We start from the raw sequence: 27,248 nt of genomic DNA, 5'->3' as shown, positions 1-27,248 counted from the left end.
TTTTATTTATCACTGTCACATAGAGAGTAAGGCTGAAGGAGACTCTGTCATTTTATGACGCTGTCATCTATTGACCCCAAGCTTCAAGGTTCTCCCCAGCAGGGGATGAGAAAGAGCTGGCAAGTCAAGCACAAGCCATGGAAGCCTTAGTCCAGAGTGTCGTTCACATGCCTTCGGGCAAAATGAGTCACATGACAGCGTCTAACTTCAAGGGAACGTGGAAGTGTAATCTCCTATCTAACCAAAAGTAAATAATTAGAAATTGGTGGACTTTAACAATGCCTACCATACAACCATCATCTATGAAGTCAGGCTTTGTGAAAGAAAGAAGGTAGATGCAGATAGAAAGCCAAAGGGAAAAAAAAAAAAAAGAGAGAGAGAGAAGATCTGGGAGGGGGAAAGATAGATAGGGAAAGGAGAGATGAATAGCTCAACTGCTATTCTGATAAGATTAGCTCCATTTCTAAGGGAGAACTAAGCCCTTAAATAAACCAGTCTTGTCTTACCTGTGCCTCCGGACAGATCATGCACATGACTCATTAGTGAGGTGACTATATTTTACCATTGTTGTTCATATTTTGTTGATGTTCTTATACCATTGTGGGTCATAGTTCATTGGGACAGACAATTTTTAAGGTTTCCTGGATTGTCTCTCATGCATGAGGTATAGAACTATGAAGATTCCTGCCTTCAACTTTAGGTAGGTGTGACAAATAAATAAAACTAAGAAGTAGAGTTGTGTTTGCCATTGGAATGCATCATTTCTCTCTTCTTCATCTTTCTCTCACTACTTAAAGTCTCTAACTATACTCCTTCATTGCCAGGTTTGAATACCACAAAGGAAAGAGTTGTGAATATCTTAGTTATCGTTGTATTCTGAGTCTACAAGTACCAGGCAAACAGGTAGTGCTCAGTAGACAATTGTTCATTGGTGGCTTGAAAGGGGCAGCTTAGGGGGCCCAGCTATAGCACTTGTAATTTATTTCCCAAAGTGGGCCCTTTGGGGAACTGCAGAACTACTGAAGTTACCTTTCATCTGATGAGTTGTGCTGTAGGCAAGTTAAGTAGGGAGGCAGTTTTTAATCTTTGGGTTGGCCCTTGGCAAGATTTGCTCAGTTGTTTTCTCTCCGGTTGGTAGTTTGGAAGTCCCAGCAGTACAGCTTATGGCCGACAGTCAATTAGTTGTGAATTTATTTTTCATCTTCAGCAAATGTCCCTTGTGAACAAACAAAGGGTGCATGATAATTACCATCAACTACTATCTCTTCAGCTCCCCTGTGTGCCTGGCAAAAGTACTGTGCAAAACAGACAAAATATAGTTCTAGTATAAAGGATCTGACAGAGCAAATAAGGATCATTAACTTTGCCATAGTTTTTAAAGATAATTATTTTATGTGGGAGAGTGATTTTCTTATTATCTGATAAAGTGCTTCACGGCGGGCTAGAAATTGAAAGAAGGTTATAAAAGAAAGAGGACCAAAGATAGAGCATATAAATACCCAAAGGGGTCCTTTGATTACTGTACAAGTTTAATAATTAGAAAATAGTATGATTACCAGATGATGATGGTAGTTTATGGAGGAGTTGATAAGAGGAACATTTTTGGTAACATTCTGGTACTTTTGTATGCTCATTTAACTGTCCAATTGCTATAGAATAAATTTCAGAATACATTTGATAGCCAAAGTATAATTCTGAGGCTGTTTTATTCATTAAAAAATAAAGAAAAGGAATAACATTATGTTTGTTATGTACAGAAACCCTTTCCTCATCCTTCAATCAGGGACAAACATCTACTCAATTGTAAATAAACCTTTAAAAATCTATCTTTATCTGTTTGAAAATAAAATTTTGGTGATAACTTCTATTTGTGAATAGAAACTTTTTCCAATTCAAATGTTCAAAGATACTCATGTACTTCAGAACAAATGGGTATTTGGTTTTTAATTTCTAATTTTTGAATCCAGGATTATTTTTGCATCTTTAGGGGCACCTGTTTGATTGCTTTGGGTGTAGGTAACAAATAATTTACCAGCTGATGATAGTGATGAATTCTGGATATTTTTATAATAATATATCTGCATTTAAAGCCTAAAAAATATTTCGGGAACAAAAATATCTTGGAAACATTCATCACTAGTAAAAAGCAAGTTGCTTTTAAAAAAATACCTCACTAACAAGGGACTAAATCATTACCATTTCTTTCCTTTCCCCTTCATCCCACTGAAAATGAGTCAATTTTTGCCAAATGTATCCTATGAAGGATAGATAATCCTGAGGTTGGCTCCATGGACAATTTGAAATTCCAGAAAAGCCATGAACTTAAAAGAGGACAGGGTTACTACCAAGCCCTAGGAGAAGAAGAAGGAAATGAATAAACCGTTTCTCCCCACTCAAGGGCATAATAAAGAAATATTTAATTTTATTATAATCTTGCATTTATATATTTTAAATAAGAAACTTTGAGGTACACTTTTTAATGTGCAGCTGTGATGAGATTTGATACAGAACACAATGTTCTGTTATTCCAGAAATGTGACTAAGAGAGAAAAGATCTGTTTAGAACAAAATAAAGAACACAGCCCAAAGCCACACACAGGCAAATGTGTGTGAATGTGAACACATTTTAACATTTTTCTTAAAATTAGACTTTCATGGCAGTTGCTCTGCTTAATGGGACAGTGCCCTTGCTCTGGGATGTGACTGTGAGGTCACCTTATCCAATTCGTAAATGTGGGAATCTTTTACCAGTCTCCAGTTTTCTTCACCCTTAATGAGACAGCCTAAGACTCTGAGGAAGGGGTCTGGGGCAGTGGAAAGACCAAGAGTTCTGGAATCTGTCAGCCATGATGAGCTGACTCTTTCCTGTTTCATTACATGACCTTGGGTCAGTCTCATAGGCCCTCTGAGACCTACTTTCCTTATCTGTAATATAAAAATAATAATGGTGTCTTCCTTGTAGGAGTTTTCATGAGGATTAAATGAGACAATAAGTAAACTATTTCTAGTATTATAGAATGACTGAACATCATGTCTTGGTGCAACTTGTATGTGATCAATTGTGAGCTCTATTTGCTCTTTTTTTATTTAATTATTTACTCATTTGAAAAATATGAATTGAGCCCCTGCTATGTGCTAGATTCTGAGTCTACAAGTCTGTGTTAGATAGACTTGGTCCCTATCCTTATTGAAGTACAGAATCATGGAGGCAAATGTCAGACATGCAAACATTAATTACAATACAGTGAGATGCACTAGTTTCCAAATAACTTGTAAGCATTATGGTACTAAAGCCTGAGAAAAATTTATTTTTAAATTTAAATAATGTATTGAAGGTAATAGTATAATTTTACTTTCATTTATTTATAGTCCACAATGCTTTTTTTCCCTGCAAAGAAGTGGAAGTGGAAACACTGTGGAAGAATATATCTCCCTAGAAACAATATATGTTGGCCTAGCATGTAGTTAGTGCTAAGTGAATAGTAATTAAGATGATGATGATAATGGTGATGATGATGATGATGAGAAAAGTGCCTTGGAATAATGCTACTGGCAATGCAACCCTGGCAGTGTTTCATTGAGATGTTTTGCCGTAAAAACCACATACAGAATAAGCCAAATATTCTATGTATTTTTCTGGTCCGTAAACTCAAATATAGAAAACACAGAATTTTATTTCCCCTCTAGAATATCATTGAACTGTAAATGAAACTATGGAAACAGAATCAGTATTAAGAAAACATGCCTATAAAAGAGATTTTCCTTGTATAAATGCTTTATATATATGGACACATGTTTTAGAGACCTTTGGAAAGTGTTCCTGGGCCCTCAGCATCTCCCTTGCTGATAGGAGCAGACTAGGTGACTCTGCTGAGCTTCCTGCCTGTGGCTTTCTCTCAGGGCATTTGTTGCATTACCTTCCCCCAGTTCTTGGCACACAGGCAGCAGGGACACCATGAGGCTTCCTGAGAGTACCCATCTGGCTTGGCACAAACACTACCCACTGCCCTTAAGTTCTTCTCACTCAGATGTCATGGAAACCTTGCTGATGCCAGTTCCATTGTTGAAGAAGTCTCCTCAGTCGCAGAACTAAATTGCCGTAGTTTTCCCAAGGAAGCTTAAGGTCATGGAAGCTCTAGGGTAAAAGGTGCAGAAACATAATCCACATCCTTTAAGAGGATACAGGTGGGAACGGTCCATTATATACATTCTGGAATTATTTGCTAAATTTTCTTTCCAGGACAGATTGCCCAAAAAGATGAAGTGAGTTTATCTGGCACAGCTATTAAGGTATAAAACCACTTTTTTTTTTTTTTTCTCCTGAAGTTCAGAGACCAACTATAGAAACATTGCTTTCTATGGTTCTTTTTCTTTTAAACTGATAATATCACACAATTTGGCAGAGATTTCTGTGTTTTTCACAAGGGTGAATAATATTGTGATAAATAATGTTATACTGTATTATATTTTCAGGTATTTGTAGGACCTGGAACTTGGAACATGTATACCTAGATAATATATGTCAAGGTGTACCTCATTTTAAAAATAAAACCTTTCATTGTGAAAAATTTTTAAGTTATACAAAAGTTGGTAGAATTGTATAATTGATTGCCATTACTTATTATCTGGGGTCAACAATTATCCATGCATAGACAGTAAATTTTCATCTAAGTCCCTATGTACTTCACCTTCCATGTTATTTTAAAGCAAGTCCTGGACATAGTATGATTTTTTTCATAAAATAAAGTATTAAGTATGTATCTTTAAAAGATAAAGGTTTTTTGTTGTTATTATAATCACAATACCATCATCAAAGCCAGAAATTAAAATAATTCCTTGATATAAAATATTCATATCCAGTAAGTGTTCAAGTTTTCAGTTATGTTATCAATGCCATAATTATTTTGTGATTCTTTTTTTAAAAATTAAAATCCAAACCAAAGCCACACCGTGTGATTGGTTGATATGTCTTTTAAATGTTTTCTAAATCATAGATTCTCTCTTCATCCTTTTTACCCCTTCTGGTTTCTTTGTAGAACAAACTGGGTTGTTTGTCTTGCAATGTTTCCCACAGTCTTGACTGTGTTGATTGCATGCCTGCAGGGTATATTAACAAGTTTCTACATCTTTCATATTTCTTGCAAGTTGGTAGTTGTATATATGAGCTTGATTAAATTCAGGTTAGATACTTTTTTTGATATGACTACTTCATAATGATGCTATGAACTTCCTCTCCTCCTTCCCTTTCCATTTCCCTTTCCTTTTCTTTCTTCTTTCCAAAACACAGTCTGTTTCTTTTGCATAGACTGGAATGCAATGGTGCAATCATAGCTCACTGTAGCCTTGAACTCCTGAACTCAAGGGATCCTCTTGCCCCTGTCTCCTGAGTAACTGGAACTGCAGGTACTCACCACCTCGCTAAGCTAATTTTTAATTTTTTAGTATAGACACGATCTTGATATGTTGTCCAGGCTGGTCTTGAACTCCTGGCCTCAAGTGATCCCCTGCCACTGCCTCCCAAAGTGCTGGGATTACTGGCATGAACCACTGCACCTGGCCTGATTCTGTGCTTTTCTATCATGAGGCATGAGATGTTTAGTTGGTTCTCTTTTGGTGATCTTAGCAGCTACTGATGTTCAATTGATGAACCATTAATTCACTACGATTTGCAAAATTGTGATATTCTAATTCTATGATTTCTTCTTCACTTATTACCTGAAACACTTTTATAAGTGAAATTTTCCTTATTGATTATATGGTAATTCAATTCACATATGAAATCCTGGATAAAAGCTTGATTTTTTTTTTTTTTTTGCCTTTTTTTTAACCAGTGGTCACCAAGTATATGTTTTTGTAAGTATAATTATGCCCCATGAATTCAAACATATTTTTTATTAAACTTTCTGCCTTTTGTAAAATTATTAATGCTCAAATTGTCCCAGTTTTTGTGAAATGGGACAGGAGTTTCTTCAAGTTGACTCTTGCATCCTGCTGATACAAACCTTGTAGTCTATGATAGTTTCCTTGCTATCTGGTTTGACAAGATGCTGCAGACTCATCTTGTATATTTTCTATCCCAGTTCTTTTAGTCTTTTGAGAATGGTATTAGAAATTATAATGCAGACCTAGGAATGCTAATGGATGTATGTATATCATGTATGTATGTATGTGTGTGCATTTATGTGTATATACATATATACATAATATACATATTTTAAGAAATATATCTTTTAAAAAGATAAGCTATATTACTGATACTTCCAGTTCAAATTTAGGAACACAAGTTTTTTAAATTTAACTTCTTCTACCTTACACTTATGTCTTCTTTTTTTCCGTGCTGAGAATCCTGGTTCTCAAGGTTGTCAGAAACAATTTAATTAAAATATTGCACATATTACCCAATTTTCTCTGCTCTGCCTTTTTCACTGAAGAATGTGTCTTTCTCTAGGTGGTTCATTTTATTTGTTTCTTGTATTTTTAAAGTACATATTTTCGGTATTAATAAAGGCTTGCTCTTTTGTTTTAATTTTTATACTAACTTGAAAAAAATTACCCATTACTGTTCTGACCCTGCGTTTGTTGTCTGTTGAGTCCATTCTATGAGATATATTGATATTAGCTAGTATTCTGCATCAATTTAATCAGTATTAAAATAATTGGATTTAATTTCTTTTAGTAACTGTAAGATAATCATCAAGATTATTCTACTTTTCTGATAGTGTCCCCATTCTGCCATTTTTATAGTTGTAATATAGGTATATTGTCATAGCAAATATAATTATATACTATATATATTTTTTCTTACAGACTTCGTCATAAGATTGCGAATATATATGGTGTTTTGTCTTCTCCTGTTTGGATTTTGGAATTCAGAGGACATCTTGTCATTTGATTTTGTTGTATATGTTTTGGTAGCTTAATTGCTTCTTGTTTTGAAGAAAGATTTATTTAGGGGGCTTCAAAAACTATACTATTACCACCACCTTCTCAGAATTCTCAAATTTGCGTGAGTGTTGAGTGATTTTCTCTTAACTCCTTATTTTATATAAGCTGCATTATTTTTAGTGCGTGTTTTGCAGAATGTATTGTTCTGGGGAATATTTTATCAGAAATACCTAATGTGGCAGCATCTTATAAACAGACTTAAACAGAGCATTTTGAAAGAGACATCATTATAAAGCACGTTAAGCACTTATGATTGAATAAGTATTATTTCTGTGTTATATCAATTTGAATCCCCAGAGAATGATATACTCCTTGCGTACATAAACATAAATGTGTAATTAGAAATAAGAAGAAAGAGGAGGAAGAAGAGAAGGGGGAGGAGAAAGATAAAATATAATATTATACCAATAACTTGTGCTTTACTCATAACTTTAAACTTTGTTGTGATAATTTATCAGTTCTTAGTAGAGCAATAAAGTACTGGGTTTAGTATCATTAGTAGTAATAATGAGATTTCTTGCTTTAAGCAAATCCCTTATTTTAGAAGAAAAGTAAAACGTTAACTCTTAGGAATTATTATGCAATAACAAAGAGAGCAGTAAAATTTTATAGTGGTTGGACCAACTCCAGTGGCTTTCTGGTTTGTGAAAAGTTCAGTAAAAATTGAATAAATGGCTCATATAATGGGAAGTTTAAGTAATAAAATGGAGGATAGGGTGGGGAGATGAGGCTTTCCCCCTTCCCTGCTGTGTACATAGTAGAGTTGCTGGTGATTTTTGCCTTATATTATAGTACTGTGCTCATTATAGGCATAGACAGATTATCATAATTGTAAGAGTGCACATTTGGTGTTAAAAAAAATACATGATGGTGGAGCCTCCAGGCTTAAAAAAAAAAAACACCTTGGGAGATCTTATTATACGTATTGTTTTCCAATTAGTCTCATCTTTGCTCCCTTGGTGCTTAGAAAGAAAACTCCAAGTAGAGTAATGATAACTACCATATGTTGGTTCTTACCATAAAGCTAAGAGCTAAACAGTCTACATGTAGGTGTCTCATTTGGTCTTCCCAATAGCACGATGAGAGGCACATGCGAGGAAAGTAATATACAGAGATGTTAGATGACTTGTTTAAGGTGACAGAGATGGTGAATTGTGGAGCCTGGGTTTGAATCTAGGTTAGTCTGACTCCTGAACTGCACTCTTTACCAGTGTATGAAAGCGTCTTCAGAAAACCACATAGTTTAATGTGAGAAAGTGAAGCTTTAAAAGAGATTCTAGTCCTGTCCAAGCTAAGTTTAATTTAGGGAGGCAGGGAGTGTGTACACTGTGCAGAAAATACAGTTCTTGCCTGAGGATATCACAGTCCCCATTCAGTTGACATTCAGCAGAAGATCAACTCAGTTGTTTGGCTATCTCAGTTCAGCAAGCTCTTCTAAGCCAGACGTTGGGACATAAAAATGATTAAGCCATCTCTCTGCCCTTGTGTCCAGTGGAGGGGCAGGTTACATAAATAGATGTTTGTGAAAATCAAAGTAGAAGCTAAATCCTAGAGAACTCTGAGGATAGCCTGTGAGCTGCAAGTCTGAGGAAGGCGAAAGGAGAATGGTGAGTAATGGGAGTTTCCCTAGGGGTGACCAACTTGTCTGGTTTGCCTGGGACTTTCCCAGTTTTAGTACTAAAAGTCCCACATCCTAGGTGATCCCTTAGTCCCTGGCAAACTGAAATGGTTGACCACATAGGTTTCTGCTGGTTTGGAGAATTGCCAATTTCCCATTAGGGAACTGGGACATTCCTAGTCAGTCCTTGTAGAGAAATTAATATTCATGATCATCACCCTAAAAATGATAACCTAATCTTCTATGAGAAAAATTTTAGTTAGCTTTATTTAGCTAAATCAAAATTTAGCAAGCTTGATATGCTACCTTTTTCAATTGGGAGTTCAATAAATTTGCTTTGTTTTCTTGTATGGTAGGAATCCATGTTGTCATCAGGGACGTTGCAAACTCAAGTGTGAAGACAGAGGCAATCCTACATGAGTCCCATCAAGATAATGGGCACACAAACTGCTTGTGAGGAAGCAGACTGTTTAATGAATAAGGAATTAGGTTACACAGGCACCATTTTCAAAAGTCAGCTGGCAGGGTTTCAACAACATCGTCATCAGTAGAACAGTCCTGGGTGTGCAATCCTATACTGCCTAGGCAGGGTGACCAGATTTAATGTACCCTTTTACAGCTCATGGGGTATGGGGCTTATCGCATGCTTCAGCAAGAGCACCTTTTATTGTTTTGAAACTTACAGTGTCACCTTAACATTTTATGACAAGCCTTGTCCATCATATTACCACTATAAAAATGTCAATAACTTAGAGAGTTGCTTTTTCAAACATTTTATCACATAATTAAAATTTTATTCTTCTTTTCACCTTTCCTTTTTTCCTTCCTTGAGAGCCCTTCTGTATTTTTCTTTTTCTTCTTTCTCTTCTCTTCTTTTTCCTACCTCTCTGTTCTTTCTCTTTTTCTTTCCCTTTCTCCCTCCATCTCTCTTCTCCTCTTTCTTTTATCCTTTCTTCCTTTTTGAAGGAAGAGGGGACTTTGCTTTGATTCTCTTCAGATGCAACTCTCCTTTCCTGTCACATGCATCTTATCAAAAACTTAAGCTAGGAGGGTGACTTGCTGAGACCTTACCTAGAGTTTTGTTTTCCTTTCTGTACCAAGAAGTCTCCCTGAGTATCTTGCGTCATAGGAGGTAGATGAAAAGGGAGTTATTGGCCAGAAAGAAATGGCATGCATGCCTTCTTGCTCTTCTGAAGAATGTACAGGTCTTTGATGTTCTATGGCCTGGCCTGGGTACATCCTGAGGGGCCCTTAAGTTCTAATGTCGGTGACGAGAAATAGCATGATCTCTTTTGTGTTGGAATGAAAGAGAGGAGCTGGATTCTGAGGAGAATTGAAAGTTTTTGTCAATTTTTTGTTGTTGTTATTGAAAGGGGAGTGGGGTTGGGGAGAGAAGGGAAAGAAGGGAAGAGCTCGGGTAGTGGGACACTTCCAATACTTGAGTCCCATCCCTAAGTTAATTCTGATATTTTCAATGGTTTCAGAGATTCCAGGATCACTGACTCCAGAAGAAGCCTGCATTGTAGGTCCTCTTATGAATGCCTAGAGCAAGTTGATTAGAAAATACAACTTTATACCCCTTCTTGGAGACCTATTAGTAGTTCTGGCTGTCCCAACATAAGAGCAGAATCCTACTCTGATCTGTGTTTCGGGAAGCCCTCTGTGAGCCGTCATACCCTGGGCGACAAACTCCAGTAGCACTCCGGAGACAGCACTTAATGACAGGTAGACCCCCGAAGGACTGTAGAAGGTGCTTGGTTATCTGAAATAGGGGTGGGGTGGGGGGGGAAATGGGGCACTTTTGTGCATCTTGAGAGATCTGTGGCCGGAAGAGACAGGCTACCTCTGTTAACACACTAAAAACTCACAAGAATGAGCCTTTACCCATATTGGGTTAGGAGTATATGGGAGATTGGAACCTACCAATGGAAAGGAAGAGTGGAAATTCTAGCTCTATTGTCTTCCAGTAGTCATTTACCTGCTCTGTAAAGGTGGCTGTCAACTCAAGACCCAAGAGTCTCTGTTCTTGAGGTTCTTTATGTTTGTTTGTTTTTGTTTTTAAATTTGTGATGTGATCCCTTTGAGTCTCTTAGTGTGATTCTTCTGTTTTGTAATTTAGGAAGCTGCTATACTTCTGGGGATGAGAAATATTATTTAAATTAAAAATTACATTCAATTTTAAACCGACTTTTTAGAAAAATTCCATTTAAACCTCCCACCTCATATGTAAGGATAGTTCCAACACTTGGGAACTGAACTTCTTCCAGTTGAATTCAGATGACTGAATGTATCCTGCAAATAATGCACAGAGCTTATGAGAAAAAGTCCAAACTCTCTCTGCCATGGGTGTGAACTACTGAACCATGATACCTTATTACCTTCACACTCTGGTTACCGTTGGAAAAATTAGACTGCCTAACCAGTTCAACCAGACAGGCCTCCAGGAAGTGACCCTTTCTCCTCCCCTCTTGCCCACTTAAATCCACAGATTCTTGACTAATTTTAAAGGAAGAAAATCAGTTCCTTGCCAAAGGATTTTATGACTATGTTAACTAGTCAATAAACGAAGTGACTATGAAAAAGCACTGTTCCACCCCTCTACTGGGAGAACAATGGAATCACCAGTCATTATACAATCATAATTTTACACTCACAATTTCAATTCTGCCAACAGTGGAGAATTTCTCCTTTGCCGTAGGAACGTGATTAAATTTTACCTAATTTCTCAGGCATCTGAGAAAAATACCACCTCGAATGAAGGACCATTTAAAATAAGCACTTTGAATAAATAAAATGTCTTTTTATAGGATCAAATATGTCCCATTTTCGAAAATAGCTAGGCACAAAATACTGGGTAGCTCTATCATTGAAATTTTGGTTTACGAATGAAAAAAAAAAAAAAAAAGCATAGACAGTAGGGAAAAAGAAAAAAATTCCTCCCCCCAAGCTGAAAATTTTACTGTGGGCAAAACTCCCATGTTTTTGATGGTAGTAAGACCCCAGTCTTGGGGCTTGGCTTGAAAAGTATGAAAAATAACAATCATAAAATAAAATATATTATAATTAGAAATAATGGGAACGTAGTGACTATGATTTTAGTCTTAAGTCCAAGTTTTGGGCCAAGAATGTTTACTTTTCTGAGCTGTGGTATAAGAAATACTAGCTCCCCCGCTCCCCTGCCAAAAAAAGAAAAAAAGGAAAAAAAAGCATTATATTGATTTCCTTCAACTAATTTCTAGGATGCTCTCTTGAGTATTGTGCATGTACCCAAATTTGTATCAGGTAGTAAAGTAGAAACTAATGCCATCTCACATATGGGAGAGGAAATGAATAAAATATAGAAATTCCTGCCTTTCTTTCTACCTATAGAGACATTTTCTTCTGGGGGTAATGTAATATCCAACTAAAACAGAGGCACAAACCAAAACCTAGGCCTGGGTCTGAGATACTAAGAAAACAGTGTGGTAACATAAGCTTCTCACTGATAGTCTGAATACAGATATTTTAAAATTCAAGTAGATAGTCAGGTTTTGTATCTATAAGCACAACATATGTTAAACATACAAGCATGCTATTAAAAATCACTGTACAAAAATATCAAATACTCATTCATCTTATTTTAAAACACTAATAGCATTATTTATTGACATACTGGTTCTATGTTGCATAAAGGGCAGGGATTATACTAAGGAAGAATAAATAATAATAAAAATTTTATAAATGTTAAAGGATCTGATCAAAATCAGTTTTTGCAAGGCTATAAATTTTTAAAAAATTGGCAGAAGGAGTAGGTAAATTACAGTGTTCAGGAATTTTATTCTTCCTCCCTTGTTTTTCAGCACTGAGAAGCACAATGACCCTCAACCCTGCAGGGAGATGGAATGCAATTATTTTCTAGGCTTGAAAACTTTTAAAAATACGTTCAGTGCTATAATTTCTGTTTATAGATATATGCCAAGAATAAAAATTAAATAAATTTAATGCCATCCATCATATTGCAATGTATACAAACTATCTCGCAAAATATTCAAAGGTGGTTTATGATGGGGAAGAGAAACCTTTATGGTGTTAATATATAGATGAGCAGAAGTAATTCAGAAAAAGCAAGTCAGACCAGACACAAAAAACATCTTGGATTTGCTGACTATAAAAGTCATTATACTATACAGTCTTCGAAGAAACTAAAAAGCCAGTAGTGGCTTTGATGAAGGGAATAGGGCATAAAAGTGAGAAAGGTGTAACATGGCTTGTCTTCCTTCTTGTCATTTTTTCTTTCTTTCTTTCTTTCTTTCTTTCTTTCTTTCTTTCTTTCTTTACTTAATTTATTTTTTTTGAGACAGAGTCTCGCTCTGTTGCCCAGACTGGAGTGCAGTGGCGTAATCTTGGCTCACTGCAACCTCCGCCTCCTGGTCTCAAGCGATTCTCCTGCCTCAACCTCCCGGGTAACTGGGACTACAAGCACGTGCCACCACGCCTGGCTAATTTTTTTTTATTTTTAGTAGAGACGGGGTTTCACCGTGTTAGTCAGGATGGTCTCGATCTCCTGACCTTGTGATCCACCCACTTCGGCCTCCCAAAGTGCTGGAATTACAGGCGTGAGCCACTGCACCTGGCCTCCTTCATTTATTTTTCAACAAACATTTCTCAAGCATCTATGATTGTGTTAGGTCTTCTGTGGATGAGGATGGCTGGACAATAGAATATATCCAAAGGCAGAGGAGAAGCATCTGAAAGATAGGCTTAGTTTAGACTGCCGACAATACTGAATGTCAGACTAAATTATGATAATAACTAATATTCATTCATTTAGTGCTTGGCTTTTCTAAATGATTTTTGTATACTGACTGAATTCTTTCAACTACCTTAGAGGTAAGTGCTATTATTACCTCCATATTATAGGTAAGGAAACCAAGGCACCGAGAGATTCAGTAACTTGCCCAGGGTCACACAGAAGTACCTGGCAGAGTTAGAATTTGAATTCCAGGGAATGTGGCTTTACAGTGTATTTTTGACCATGATGCTACACTGTGAAATGATTTCAGCTTTATTCTGTAGGCCATCAGGAGCCATTTTGCTGTTGGGCTCAGTTTTTCTTTTCTTTTCTTTGTCAGTTCCCTCACCTGTAAAGTAAGAGTAATGATAAAATCCCTACCTCACAGAGTTGTAGTGAGGATCAGATAAGATAATACATAGGAAATTATTTTGAAAATTTACTTCAAATTGCTTTGAAATGTGCCACATGGCATTATGAGTATTATGTTCAAGTAGTAAATATGAAACAAGTGTTCAAATAAGGAAAAGCCTGAGTTGTTACTGTTTACCAATGGGTACAGCCTTTGCAACATTAGTAGCTATATGTCAGCCTTGAATGAATGAATGAATGAATGAAAACGTATTGGTAAAGGAAGGACACATTTGAGTGAGAGGAGGTAATGACAGCCATAATGGTGATTCTACTGTGGATACTCCTATCCGTGAAACACTTTGTTGAGTGCCTATTCTGTAATAAGCATCTGACCAGATTCTATATGTGGTCTCTGTCCTCATGTGCTTGCAGTCCAGGAGCCTTATGATTTGTACCACATTTCATGGCTCATGAAAGGCTCTAAAAACCTTTAACTCATGTGGTTCTATCATCTCTTGATAAACCTGCGTGGGAGGTAAAATTATTCTTGTTTTTCAAATTAAGAGTTTGAGGCTCAGAGCTTGAGTGACTTGTCCAATATCACATAGTGTGCAGAAGCATCAGGACTCAAACCCAGATCTCTTGCTCTTCAGAACACCATTCTTTCTGCAACACTAGGCTGCCTCAATCACCACCATTATCATGATAATAATAGCTGAGCACTTGATGCCACACATTGTTCTGAGTGCTTACATGAATTAGCTCATTCAGCCTTTACAACAAACTCCTGCAAGGTATATCCTGTATTATTGCTTCTGTGAAGTACTAGGCTGTGTGTTGAAGTAGAGTGATGTTCTTTGACACACATTGGCAGACTTTTCTTAGCTTGATATTACCTTCTCTGAGGACATTCAATTTTATAATTAATGAATCTGCACACTGGAGGTAAGAGGTGGGGGCTTGGAACAGGAAAGTCTTTCCAACCTGGTGTGATATTAACAGTGGGAAGGAACATTCCTTCTTCCGAAGGGAGAAGAAAGATTAGCAGTCTCCATAGTTGAAATCTGCTCCTCAAAAACACAGATCTGTGTTGCTTCTATAGCAGTAGCAGCCTGGTTACATCACTGCAGAATGAATCTCACAGCTAAGTCTGCCTCTTTTACATTCAAGACGTGAAAAAACTGAGATGACCCCTTCCTTGACATACTAGCCTGGATCAAGGTAGAACATAAATAGCAGAAAACGGAACAAGTGAGTGACAGCCCTCAGCCAGAAACCTGAAACCTGGCATCCTTTGACCTTATCAGTAAAAGTTCTTTTTAAGAAACAGAAGGATTGTTCAAGAGAACAATGAGAACCGATAATTGATGACAATTAAACAGTCATAGGGAGAATGAAAGTTAAAAAATAAACTCTAGGACATTTATCAAGGCTTTTATGGGGGTGAATGAAGGTCACAGCCTATATTTAACAGCAAATTTCCAAAGACATTTAATAGAAAAGAGAAACTCTTGAGATATTTGATCTCCTCTTCATTCTAACTCCTCAACCCTGTAACCCTGGGACCTCAGCCATGGAATACACATGTGTCAAATCAGGTAACTGAGACTGTCCTGATGTTGCATGCCTCTTCTGCCAAGGAAGAACTGAGAATTGCATACTCATTTGCTCAGTAAAACATTCTAAAAGTCTAATTTGGAGAACGAAAACCTTATTTTTTCCTAATGGTATATTCTCTTCTCAATTCTAGAAGGGTGTGTGTGTGTGTGTGTGTGTGTGTGTGCGCGCGCATATTTGGTGGTGGAGGTAAAGGAGGGTGTGGGTTGTGGTAGGGAAAGGCTAGTTCTCCATGTTAGGGGTACATTTTTATTGTTTTGATTCTATCATTTAATTCGCTTAATTTCTTTAAAAGTACAGTTTTTCTTTTCACTAGTAGTATTCCTGAGAAATCAAAGCAACTGATTAATCATATTTTTTAAATGTCAGTGTATTGACAATAGAGGAGAGACAGTTGCAAAAAACGAGACATTTTCTAGTGAACAAAAAACTTCTTTTTGAAGTTTTTGAAAAAATGCTTCCAATGAATAAGCTGTAACAGCTGGGTTGGACATTGAGACGTTTGTTTAAAAAATTAAGATGGGTGACTTAGGTACTTGACATAATTAATAAAGAGATAACCCTGTAGCCACAGTGATGTTGAACACTCAAAGTCGATTTTAGTTTAGTTTAGTTTTTTTTTTAAAAAAAGAAACACTTCACACATTCTGTGTCTTAGTATGCTCTGGCTGCTATAACAAAATACCATGGAACTGATCACTTAAGGCTGGGCCTGGTGGCTCCCAGCTGCAATCCCAGCACTTTGGGAGGCCGAGGCAAGTGAATCACGAGGTCAGGAGTTTGAGACCAGCCTGACCAACATGGAGAAACCCCATCTCTACTAAAAATACAAAAATTAGCTAGGCTTGGCGGCATGGACCTGTAGTCCCAGCTACTCAGGAGGCTGAGGTAGGAGAGTCACTTGAACCTGGGAGGCAGAGGTTGTGGTGAGCTGCGATGGAGCCACTGCACTCCAGCCTGGGCAACAGAGTTAGACTCTGTCTCTCAAAAAAAAAAAAAAAAATTGATCACTTAAATGACAGGGTGCAGATCCCATCTTGGTCCCCACCCCCATGACCTCATCTAAACCTAATTACCTTCCCAGAACTCTACCTCTGAATATTATCACCTTAGAGGACTAGAGGGCAGAGCTTCAACCTGTAAATTGGTTGGAGGGAAGATACAAACATTCACTCTGCAAATGTATTTTATTGTAAGGAAGAAATACTAAATGAATTAATCAAGTAAAATAACATAAATGCCATTCATTTTTCTCCATAATAAAGAACCATTAATAAACTGTTAAAACACAATAATCTTCTGTGGGCTTCTGTGTGTGCTCAAGATTCACCACCCTTTTCTCTTACAACTTAATTACGACAGTGTAGCATGTGGATGTTGCCTTTGACTTCCCAACATCTTTTCTACCCTCACCCAGTATGTGACTTTAGTGTAGTTTGACCTCAGCTTCCAGGTGAACTTTGATTTGCTGTATCTAATCATAGAATCCTACTCCCCTTGCTAGCACCCGCTTAAGAACCCAGAACGAAGCCAATTGTTTCATGACTTTCCTCTGGAGCCAGTTAATGGCTCAGGGTTGAATACGTGAGCCCTTTTGGCCAAATCAGATTGAGGAAGGACTTTTGTTCCATGGTTGGGGAAGAGGCATACATTATTTCCCTTTAGATGTGAGAAAGGGGAACGAACATGCAGCCTGGCTTATTACTGGCAATTATCTTGCAATCACAAAACTGGAGAGAAGGAAAGAATATAGGTCCTCAATCATATTATTGACTTGCTTGAGAAGCTGTTACATTTGTTCTTCACTGTACATTCATTTATTTGATTCAATAAATTTCCTTATTGACTTTTTAATTACTTGTTTCAAAAAATGTGATGACATACACAAATAGTACAAGTCTTGGTGATGAACATAGTAGATCTAAAAAGAAACTTAAAATTCATGAAACATTTGCATCACTTTCCGTAAAAAACAAGTAAATACAGATTAACATTTTATTTCACTTGAAAATTTAAATTTGTACACAATAGATTCACTGTCAACACCAGAGGGTGGGGACAATATCTAGGTATACTTTGTGTTCCCAGTACCTACTATGGAAATTGAATAATTTGTTTCTACAAAATATAGTTTAATTAACATAGTATTTGTTATTATGTATTTAGATTGCTTGTATTAACTCAGTGGTTTGAAATATCTTCGGAATTATGACATTCTGTTGCTCAATTTGGATTAGTTAGAACTCTTAATGAGCTCACAGCTTAGTCGGGGAGACAGATATAAATAAACATTTGTGATATAAAGTGATAGACACAAAGATAAAATGCTTCCAAGGCCTGGAGGAAGAAGTACCTGGCTCTGACTGCAGTGTGGTCTTGTTGAGGAAATATTTCCTGATAATTGCATTCTTTAAAGTTGTGTAATAGTTTACCTGGCAGGCATAAGGGTTGGGGAGGTGAAGAGAGGGCCTTCTAGGCAAAGGGAATGGCACATGCAATAACACAAGTTAAGTAGAAAATAAATCATGGCATGATGAAGAAAATCTAAACAGTGTAACTTTTCTGGAGAGGAAGAGAAAGGAACCAACATTTGTTGAACAACTAATTTGTGTTAGGAGCTGAGCTAGATTAATTTAATTATTTAATTCCCCCCAAAAATCATAGATTAAGAATATGAGGTTCAAATGGAATGGAAAATTTGGCTGTTTGGTCACAGCAAGTAAACAGTGGAGCTAGGATTTGAATCTGAGTTAGTTTGAGCTAATATTCAGGCATTCTCACTAAAACATAATTCCTATCTGAATCTTTGTTTACATATAGGCGATGGCAGGAGATAAGGCTTCAAATTTAGGTAGTGCCAGATAGTAGGATCCTTGTGTGCAGTGGACAGTTGGAAACACAAGGCCAATTTAGAGATGGTTTGGCTGGTAATAAATAATTTGATAATTATCATCCTACTGGTTGTATTCATCACATATCTGTCTGTAGTCACAGTCATCCAATGATAACATTCAGGGTGAGCAGGGAGAAGGTTAAAACAAAGCTTGAAGAACACCAATAATTAAGGAATATTTATGGAAAAGGAACCAGAGAAAGAGACTGAGGAAGAGTGACCAGAGAGTTAGGAAAGAGTAGGAGATGGAAGCCAAAGAGTTTAGAATTTCAACCTAAAGGTGGCAGTTAAAATGCTTCAGGAGAAGGTCACAGGTAATTAAGCTTCAGTAACGTAAGTTCTCCCATCTTCATTCCAGTAAGTGATGGGTGGATATTATTAAAGGCAATTATTACCACTCAATTAAAAAAAAAAAAATTCTTGCAAGTAGACTGGCCACCCAATGGGAACAAGATATTTCAGGGAACACTGATTTCAGGAATTCTACTGGAATCTTGAAGTTGGAAGATATCTTACCAGTCACCTTTATGTAGTGGATGAACTAGTTGTATACTTATGCCCATACTTGCCCATCCAAGTATACAAGAAACTTATTCCTGATATCACTCAGGTTAGAGACCTAGAAGACACCTGTCTTTTCTTGTTTACAGTGACCATTTGCTCTTTAGAATATATCAATAATAACAAAACAATAAAAATTTCCAAATTTATATAACTTTTGTTGTATCTTGTAGGTTTCAGTGCTCTTTCATACATATTTATGGTTTGATTCTCTCCTCAAGCTTGTGAATGAGACACAGAAATAAACAGCTCCACTTTACAGATGAGCAAACAGAGGTTCATTGAGGTTAATATAAATTAACTTCAGGCCTCTTAAAGGTTAATTAATCAGGGCAGAAGGAAAAAATCAGCTCTGATAACTAGCTTTCTCTTAATCACCGTACCATTAGATAGATGATTATATAATCTTGTGTACTGGTCTTTCCCTTTTCCTCACTTTGTTTTAGGTAAAGCTGGCTTCTTCAATTCTGCAGTAATCCTCAAAGAATGCATTCAAGATTTATATCTCTTCTGGTGGAATCTAACAGTAAAGATGGGCCATGCCCAAGAGTCCTTCACATGTCGGTTACCTGTAATTTGGACCACATTCCCTGGCTTGCAGTAGAGATTAAGAAATAAACATTGCTTATTTAAGTGAGTGAGCTCGCCTTTGAAGCTGGATAAAATGGTGACAGAGTTCTGTTTTTATAGCATTTAGGAGAGAGATTAAAGAGTCTTCTGGGTAATTTAACCACTATTTTATAGCATTTAGGAGAGAGATTGAAGAGTCTTCTGGGTAATTTAACCACTATGGAAAGTCAGTCAGAATATGTCAGCCTGTTGAGTAGGCTTTCCTTTGGCTTGAATTCTCCATACAATTCTCTGTCCTGGTCAAACTGATGAGCCATCTGCTGAGCTTGCCCTTCACAGTGCTCCAGAGAGAAGGTGCTGCAGAACATGGACATCCCATGCCCTACAAACCAAACAATTCGTAAAGAAAAAAGCATACCCAAAGATAGACATGACTTTTTATTTTTCTGACTTTTTTTTTCTTTCTGTAATCTAAGAGCAGTGTTGGAGTTAGATTTTAAGTTTTGACATTTAGATTTTAGAGATACATAGAATTCATAACTTAAAAAAGAAAAGCTGTTCAAAAATGTAACTTCTATGGATAGAAATCTTCCAATGAACCTGTCTCAGGGGCTGTGGGCTTATGGTTTACAAATTGGTTTTGACTGTTTTCACTGTGGGTCCTCTGATCTTGCCCCTGGCTATTCTTTTTCTCTTTACAGGCATTTCTCAAAGGAAAGAGGAATACATCTGTGACCAGATTATGATATATCCATCTCATACATAAAGAGACTTGACCTTGCTCTCAAGGTCATGCTACCATGCCCTTATCCAACTGATCCAACACACACACACATACACACACACACACACGAGAGAGAGATAGAGAGAGAGAGAGAGAGAGAGAGACTCATTGTCTTTTCCTTGTCCTTTTATGAATGTACATGGAGAAAATTACAGCCTTTATATAGGAACAAAATGCTTTTCTCCCATTCTGTTTTATCTTGCATTAACTCATTGTCCTTTCCTTGACTCTACCCCCTCCTTCTCATACGTGATCTGCTTGCCATCCCCATTCAAGCTGGCCTTTTTTCGTGCCTACCAACAATTTGCTGAGTAGGTAATCTGGATGAGGAAATATCTGCAAGGCCACTTGGCAAGACGTGAGATTTTCCATTCTTTGTGAAAATGAATGAAAAGACAATTATTGCCACACACTGTTCTGAGTATTCCATAAAGAACCTCTTCTCTAGTCCCTGAACAGAATTCTCAGCTACTGCCTTTTATCTTCAGCCACTCCCTGACTTCTCCTGATGTTATCTAACCAACACTGAGGCAAGCATGTCTTTGGGTCTTGGGAAGTGGCTGTTTCTTTCTTGGAAACAACCATTGTACAAGGGGGAAAACATTTGTCGAATGCTCAATATGTGCCACGAACTGAAGGATACAGAAGTAAATGAGATGGTCTCTGCTCTTTGCAAAGATTTCCCTATACAGTAGGTGGGACCATCGTGTAAATAAATATTGCAATTTCAGGCTGGGTGTGGTGGCTCATGCCTGTAATCCCCGCACTTTGGGAGAATGAGGCAGGTGGATCACTTGAGTTCAGGAGTTCAGGATCAGCCTGCCCAACATGATGCAACCTCGTCTTCACTAAAAAAATTAAAATAAACAAACAAACAAAAACAGTGGGTATGGTGGCAGGCACCTGTAATCCCAGCTACTCAGGAGGCTGAGGCAGGAGAATCACTTGAACCCTGGAGGTGGAGGTTGCAGTGAGCCAAGATCACGCCACTGCACTCCAGCCTGGGCAACACGACGAGACTCCGTATCAAAAAAAATAAATAAATAAAACCCAAAAAACAAAACAAATATTGCAATTTCAATTTGTGAGACTCTCAAATCAAAAGAAGCTTATACTAAGTTTAGGATAGAGAAAAAGAGTCTGTAACTAGCTTTGAGGGTGGTGGATAGGGAAGAATTTCTGGAAGAGTTGAGCTCTGTGAGCTAGATCTTGAAAGATGAGCAGGGCGCGGTGGCTCACGCCTGTAATCCCAGCACTTTGGGAAGCCAAGGCGGGTGGATCACGGGGGCAGGAGATTGAGACCATCCTGACTAACACGGTGAAACTCCGTCTCTACTAAAAATACAAAAAAATAGCTGAGTGTGGTGGTGGGCACCTGTTAAGCCTAGCTACTTGGGAGGCTGAGGCAGGAAACTCACTTGAATCCGGGAGGTGGAGTTTGCAGTGAGCTGAGATCGCGTCCCTGCACTCCAGCCTGGGCAACAGAGAGAGACTCTGTCTCAAACAAAAACAGCAACAACAAAAACCAAAAATACAAAGATGAGTAGGCATTTGTCAGATAGATAACAGGGAAAATGGAGGTGGGATGGTGGGGAAGGGAAAGGAAGGAAATGAGATTTGTAACAAAGGCAAAGGTCAGTTCATATGGGTTGTTGGGGAACATGATCAGATTTGCACTTAGAAACATCACTTTGACTTAGCCTAGATGATGAATTCCAATGCCAGTGCTGGGACCAATTAGGTATCTATTTAAATTAGGGCTTGATAAGCTACTGCCAGGGCCAAATCTGGTCCACAACTACCTGTTTTTGTAAATAAAGTTTTATTGGAACACAGCAACACACATTTGTTTATGTGTTTTCTGTGGCTTGCCTTTATACAACCAGGAAAGAATTGAGTACAATTGGTTCCAAGACCCACAGGAATACCAAAATCTGCAGATGCTCAAATCTCTTGTATAAAATGGCATAGTATTTGCACATCCTTCTGTATACTTTAAATCATCTCTAGATTACTTATAATACCTAACAGAATGTAAATACTGTGTAAATAGTTTTTATGCTGTCATGCATTACTTAACAATACGAATATATTCTGAGACAAGCTATTTTATTCTTGTGTGAACATCACAAATTGTATTCACAAAAACCTAGATGGCACAGCTTACTACACACCTAAGCTATGTGATGTAGCCTATTGCTCATAGGCTGCAAACCTGTACATACACATGTGACTGTACTGAATACTAGAACAATTTAACACAGTAAGTATTTGTAAGTATCTATATCTAAACATAGAAAAGGTACAGTAAAAATAAAGTATAAAAAGTAAAAAAATGTTAAAGTGCATTTACTACAAATGGAGTTTGCAGGACTGGAAGTTTCTCTGGGTGAGTCAGTGAGTGAGTGGAGAGAATCTGAAGGCCTAGGACGTCACTGTACACTACTGTAGACTTTATAAACACTGTATATCTAGGCTATGTTAAATTTATAAAAAATTTTCTTTCTTCAATAATACATTAACCTTAGCTTACTATAACTTTTTACACATTTAAAATATTCTTTTAAAATTTTTTGACTCTTGTAGTAACACTTAGCTTTGGATACACATTGGATAGCTGTACAAAAATATTTTTTCCTTTTATCCTTACTCTATAAGGTTTTTCTATTTTTATTTATTTATGTTTACTTTTAAAAGTTTTTTGCTTAAACCTAAAATACAAACACACACAGTATCATAGGCCGACACAGGGTCAGGATCATCAGTACCACTGTCTTCTACCTTCATGTCTTATCCCACCAGAAAGTCTTTAGGGGCAGTAACACACATGGAGCTGTCACCTCCTATGATAACAATGCCTTCTTCTGTAATACTTCCTAAAGTACCTTCCTGAGACTGTTTTTACAGTTAACTTAAAAAAAAAGTAGAAGCTACACACTCTAAAATAAAGATTAAAATTATAGTGAATACATAAACCAGTAACATAGTTATTTAATATCATTATGAAGTATTATGTACCATACATGAGTGTATGTGCTGTATTTTTATATGGCAGTGCAGGAGGTTTGTGTCCACTAGCATCACCACAAACACCTGAGGAATGTGTTATGCCATGATGTTAGCATGGTTATGATGTTACTAGATGATAGGAAATTTTCAGCTCCATTATAATCTTATGGAACTACAATTGTATATGCGGTCCTTTGTTGACCAAAACATTATGTGGTACATGACTGTACTGTATTTTTTTATTTGAATAATTTCTTCTTGTTTTTTTACTTTTTATTTTTTAGAATATTTTCTATCCCTGGTTTATTGGATCCACAAATGCAGAACCTGTGGATACGGAGGGCTGACTGTAGTTGTAACACAGGCTTGCAAAGCCAAAAATATTTACCATCTGACCTTTTGCAGTAAAAGTTTCTCTATTTAAATAGTGCATGAGTCGAAGTAATAGAATATAATGGCTTGAACTAACGCTGGGGCAGGAAGTACTGAGGAGGAAGAGAGAATAGAATTTGGTGAATGATTGGGTTGGAGGAAAGGGCAGAGCTGTGAGAGACAAAAGGATCTTGTAGGTTTTCCCAGTTTCTGGATCTCCATTTAAAATAGTTTCAGCATTGTGTCTTGCACAAAGATGTGAAAGAAACTGTCTTTGTCCTCAAGGAGCTTCACATCCAGTAGAACAGACAACATGTGAACGTAAAAATATTTAATACCAGTTTGAATACGAGGTCATGAAATTTCAGGGGAGAGAGAGAGGATGATGTTTTGTTGAAAGTTTAATGAAAGCTTACAGGAAGAGGAATCATTTGAGTTTGAAGAATCGGGAGGACTTGAGCACAAAGGGTTGATGAGAGGGTGCAGAAGCAAAGACAGATATTTGGAGACCAGCCGGAGAGACGACAGGAACGCCAACTTTCGGAGCTTAGACTATTGAATAGGTGTTGGAAACCTGAGGGGTTTGAGCAGGAGCTGTACTTTGGTTACTCTGGCGGTAAGATCAGAGTCAGTTGAATGAGGAAGAGATCAAAAGACAAAAGGAAACTAACATTTGCTTTTCAAAGCTCAGCCTTGCTGACTCAGCAAATATTCATCCTTCCTTCATGCTCCCATCACACCCCAGGATGCCTTGAATTAGAGCACTTATTACCTGTCAATAGAACATGAGAGGCCAGAAAGTGTGACACTCTTACAGGAAATATGGTGCAGTGGTTAAGATTTGTCTGGGTTTAATAATCAGTTTGTTTAAAATTTTTAAAAAGTTTTTTTGCTTATTTTTAATTGACAGAATTTTACAAATTTATCATATACAGCATGATGTTTTGCAAGACATATACATTGTGGAATGGGTAAATTGAGGCAATTAATGTATGCATTACCTCACATACTTATTTTTTTGTTTTGTTTTGTGGTGAGAACACTTAAAACTGTTAACTCTAGTCATCACCACTGACCCCTTTTTGATCTTACCCTCTTGATGTCTTGGTTTCAAGATGCCTGGGCCTAATAATTGTAACTACTTCTACAATTAGTAATAATTGTAACCATTTGTTGTGGTTATTAAATGATTTAATGTGTGAAAAGCACTTAGTGGCTGGCAAGTAGTGAAGGCCCATAAATGTTATTGATTATTATTTCTAGTGCCTAGCTAAGTGTTTGGAAACTAATAAGATTTGTGTTGAATGAGTGAATTTAAGGGCCGCTAATGAGCCAGGCACTTGGAATTGGCTCTTTGGGGTTATCCTCATAATTCCCATGTGAGGAAGGTATTATTTCTAATCTTAGTGAATTTGCAGGGACTCTGAGAGTAAATGGCAGAGCAAGATAGAGACTTCCAAGCTCTGTTTCATGGGGAGCTGGTGGGAGAGGAAGAATGTAAAGAGATGAGGGTAATGAATGGAGTGAAGCCCTGGAGGAGAAGGGAGAGGAACTGGAACAACAGCACAAGGGAAGGTCTTTGACTGCTGTCCTGCAATAACACAGACAACAGAGGGTAAATGTGAGGGGAGAGGAGGGAAACAAAAGCATTAGCTGAGCAGGAGGTAAGCAGGGTTAGGAAATCTGTTAAAGGAGAATTCAAAGAAGACTCCAAGTTCTTGAGCTTAGATGACTTAGAGGAATGATGATGCCATTTATAGAAATAAAAGTGGGCAGATTTGCTTTTTGGGGTGTGAATTTGCAGATTTAGTTTTAAATATAAAGATTCTGATACTCCCCAAACCTTGAGCAATGAGTTGGAAATGTGACCCTGGAGCTCAGGCTAGAGGTGGGCACTGGAGATGAACATAGGGAAATCATCTGCCTAGAGGTGAAGGTTGAAGTCAAAGGCGTGGCATTTAGGAACCAATACAGGGTTAGTCAGTCCCACGGGCTGGTTCTCAACTCAGCTTGAGAAAGGACTGGCCAACGGGAAACTGCAGTCCACGCCTGATATGTATTTGTTGGCTGATTTGTGACACTAGACTTCTTCATTGCTCAGTAAAGATTTGGCAAGTGACTGGTGTGCAAAGAGTCAACTCTCAGGATCTTTTAGTGTGAATAAAAGTCAGTGAATGGAGGCAGATAAATCTCTCTAAAACAGGAAAAAGAGAGATGGAGTTAATGTGGCTTTAAAGTGTCAGCTCCTTCTTAGTTTGTGGTGCTGGCTGCAGAGCCAAACCTCCTTTGCCGATACTAGGCACAGAGCTTTGGAAATTAATTGAATCTGCTTAAAACTAGTTCCCCCTGCCCTGCCTCAGATAATTCAATGCAAGCGAACATATTTGCCCAGAGAGGGTCATAAACACATCATAAAATCTGACCTTTCCAAGAGGGGATTATCTATAAATAACTGCGGTTATCCCGTGGGTGCCAGGCATAAGCTTGGTGGAGGGGCGAAGAGGAGACCTATTTCCTCTGCAACCTGGGCATCTCTCCGGAGGTGAGCAGCAGAGAGGACTTGCAGAGGCTCAAGTATAAGCCTTTGCAGTCATATCCCCAATTTCCACTGGCAGGGCTGCTGCTGCTTCCACGGGGCTTCCTTCACTTTGCTGAGCAATGGAATGTGGCTACCGGGAAAAGAATAAGATTTCTGTTTCTAAATATGTCACTGGTGAAGCTCCTTTTTAAAATATTAATTGTGGCAACGTTGGAAACGCATAAAAGAACTGACAATCATGCTTCTTCAGACCACAGAAGGTTTAATTTCAAAATGTGGTTTTTGAATTGCTATTTTTTTCTTCTGCCTGTAAGCAGTGGATTCATCAAAATCCTTTCTTCTGAATTAAAGAAGAGCCCCTAATGGTGCCCATTCTGTGTCATTAATGTGGAGGAGGTGAGCGATACAAGAGGAATCTGTATTATTTATGATGAGCTGAGTCATGAGCCAAATGAATTTCAATAAGGTCTTCTAGCTGATAGTGATGATATAAAAGATACAGAGAGGAGCAACCCTCTGTAGCAATCTGGCTGCTAACAGATCCATTCCCTTGGCTTTCCACGATAAGTAAGAATCTACCTTATTTTTAAAGGCTCCAAATTCAGAGGTCACTACACGATTACTCAGTAACTGTGCTGACAAAACCTTTTCTTGTTTACTGAATAGGTAGCTCATTTTCTCTTTGTAATTCATGTTAAGTAATCCTAAATATATCAAGAATTGGAGCTATGGGATCCTGTGGCTGGGTGTTTTGTAAGCCTGATGATGTGATTGAGGGTAGAGATAATATCTCACATTTTTTTTTTTAAATTTTACTGCAAAGCTCATAGAGCCTAAAAAATAGTGTCTCTAAAGATGTAAAGGAAATGGTATAGAGCTTGCGTCTCAACAGGGGAATAACACATGGAACCAGGTGAAAAAATGAATTTTGGGAGCAGGGTGAAAATACATTAGATGCCAAAATGGTTTGTGACCCTCCAAAGCTGAAACCTCTGTTACAAAATATAGCATTTATTTCATAGGGGTGAATAGGAAAAAATTGTTCAGAAAGGCTTTGTGGGTAAGGGAGACTTTCATTATTATGACAAAATGTTTGGGAAACACTGTTGGCTATGGAAGAAAAAGTCCTGGTTTTTGGAGTCAGAAGGACTTTATTAGGAGTCTCAGCCCACTAATCACCAGTGTAGCTTATCTCTCTGTTTCAAAAGTCTTCCA

General features: G+C 37.6%; 2 long non-coding RNA genes across 4 annotated transcripts in view; one reads left to right on the top strand and one right to left on the bottom strand.

The window, feature by feature from the left end:
• LOC105483751 (uncharacterized) overlaps positions 1 to 4,021 on the bottom strand; it is a 68,627-nt gene extending 64,606 nt beyond the window's left edge. The window contains exons 1-2 of one of the 3 annotated variants that reach the window (XR_011608986.1): positions 3,806 to 4,021; positions 1,030 to 1,216 (exon numbers count right to left, since the gene is read on the bottom strand). This is a non-coding gene — a long non-coding RNA (uncharacterized lncRNA). The remainder of the gene's footprint in view (positions 1 to 1,029; positions 1,217 to 3,805) is intronic. The other 2 variants (XR_988548.3, XR_988549.3) reach the window with 2 other exon arrangements.
• Positions 4,022 to 4,122: 101 nt separating this feature from the next.
• Positions 4,123 to 20,076, top strand: LOC139356686 (uncharacterized). Its single transcript, XR_011608987.1, has 3 exons — positions 4,123 to 4,290; positions 19,206 to 19,392; positions 20,031 to 20,076. It is a non-coding gene; the product is annotated as an uncharacterized lncRNA (long non-coding RNA).
• The last annotated feature ends 7,172 nt before the right edge of the window (positions 20,077 to 27,248 follow it).

This window comes from Macaca nemestrina, chromosome 10, assembly GCF_043159975.1.
Source record: "Macaca nemestrina isolate mMacNem1 chromosome 10, mMacNem.hap1, whole genome shotgun sequence".
Taxonomy (NCBI): Eukaryota; Metazoa; Chordata; class Mammalia; order Primates; family Cercopithecidae; genus Macaca; species Macaca nemestrina.
The sequence above is the reverse complement of the archived record's forward strand: the minus strand, read 5'-3'. Positions and strand labels throughout refer to the sequence as shown.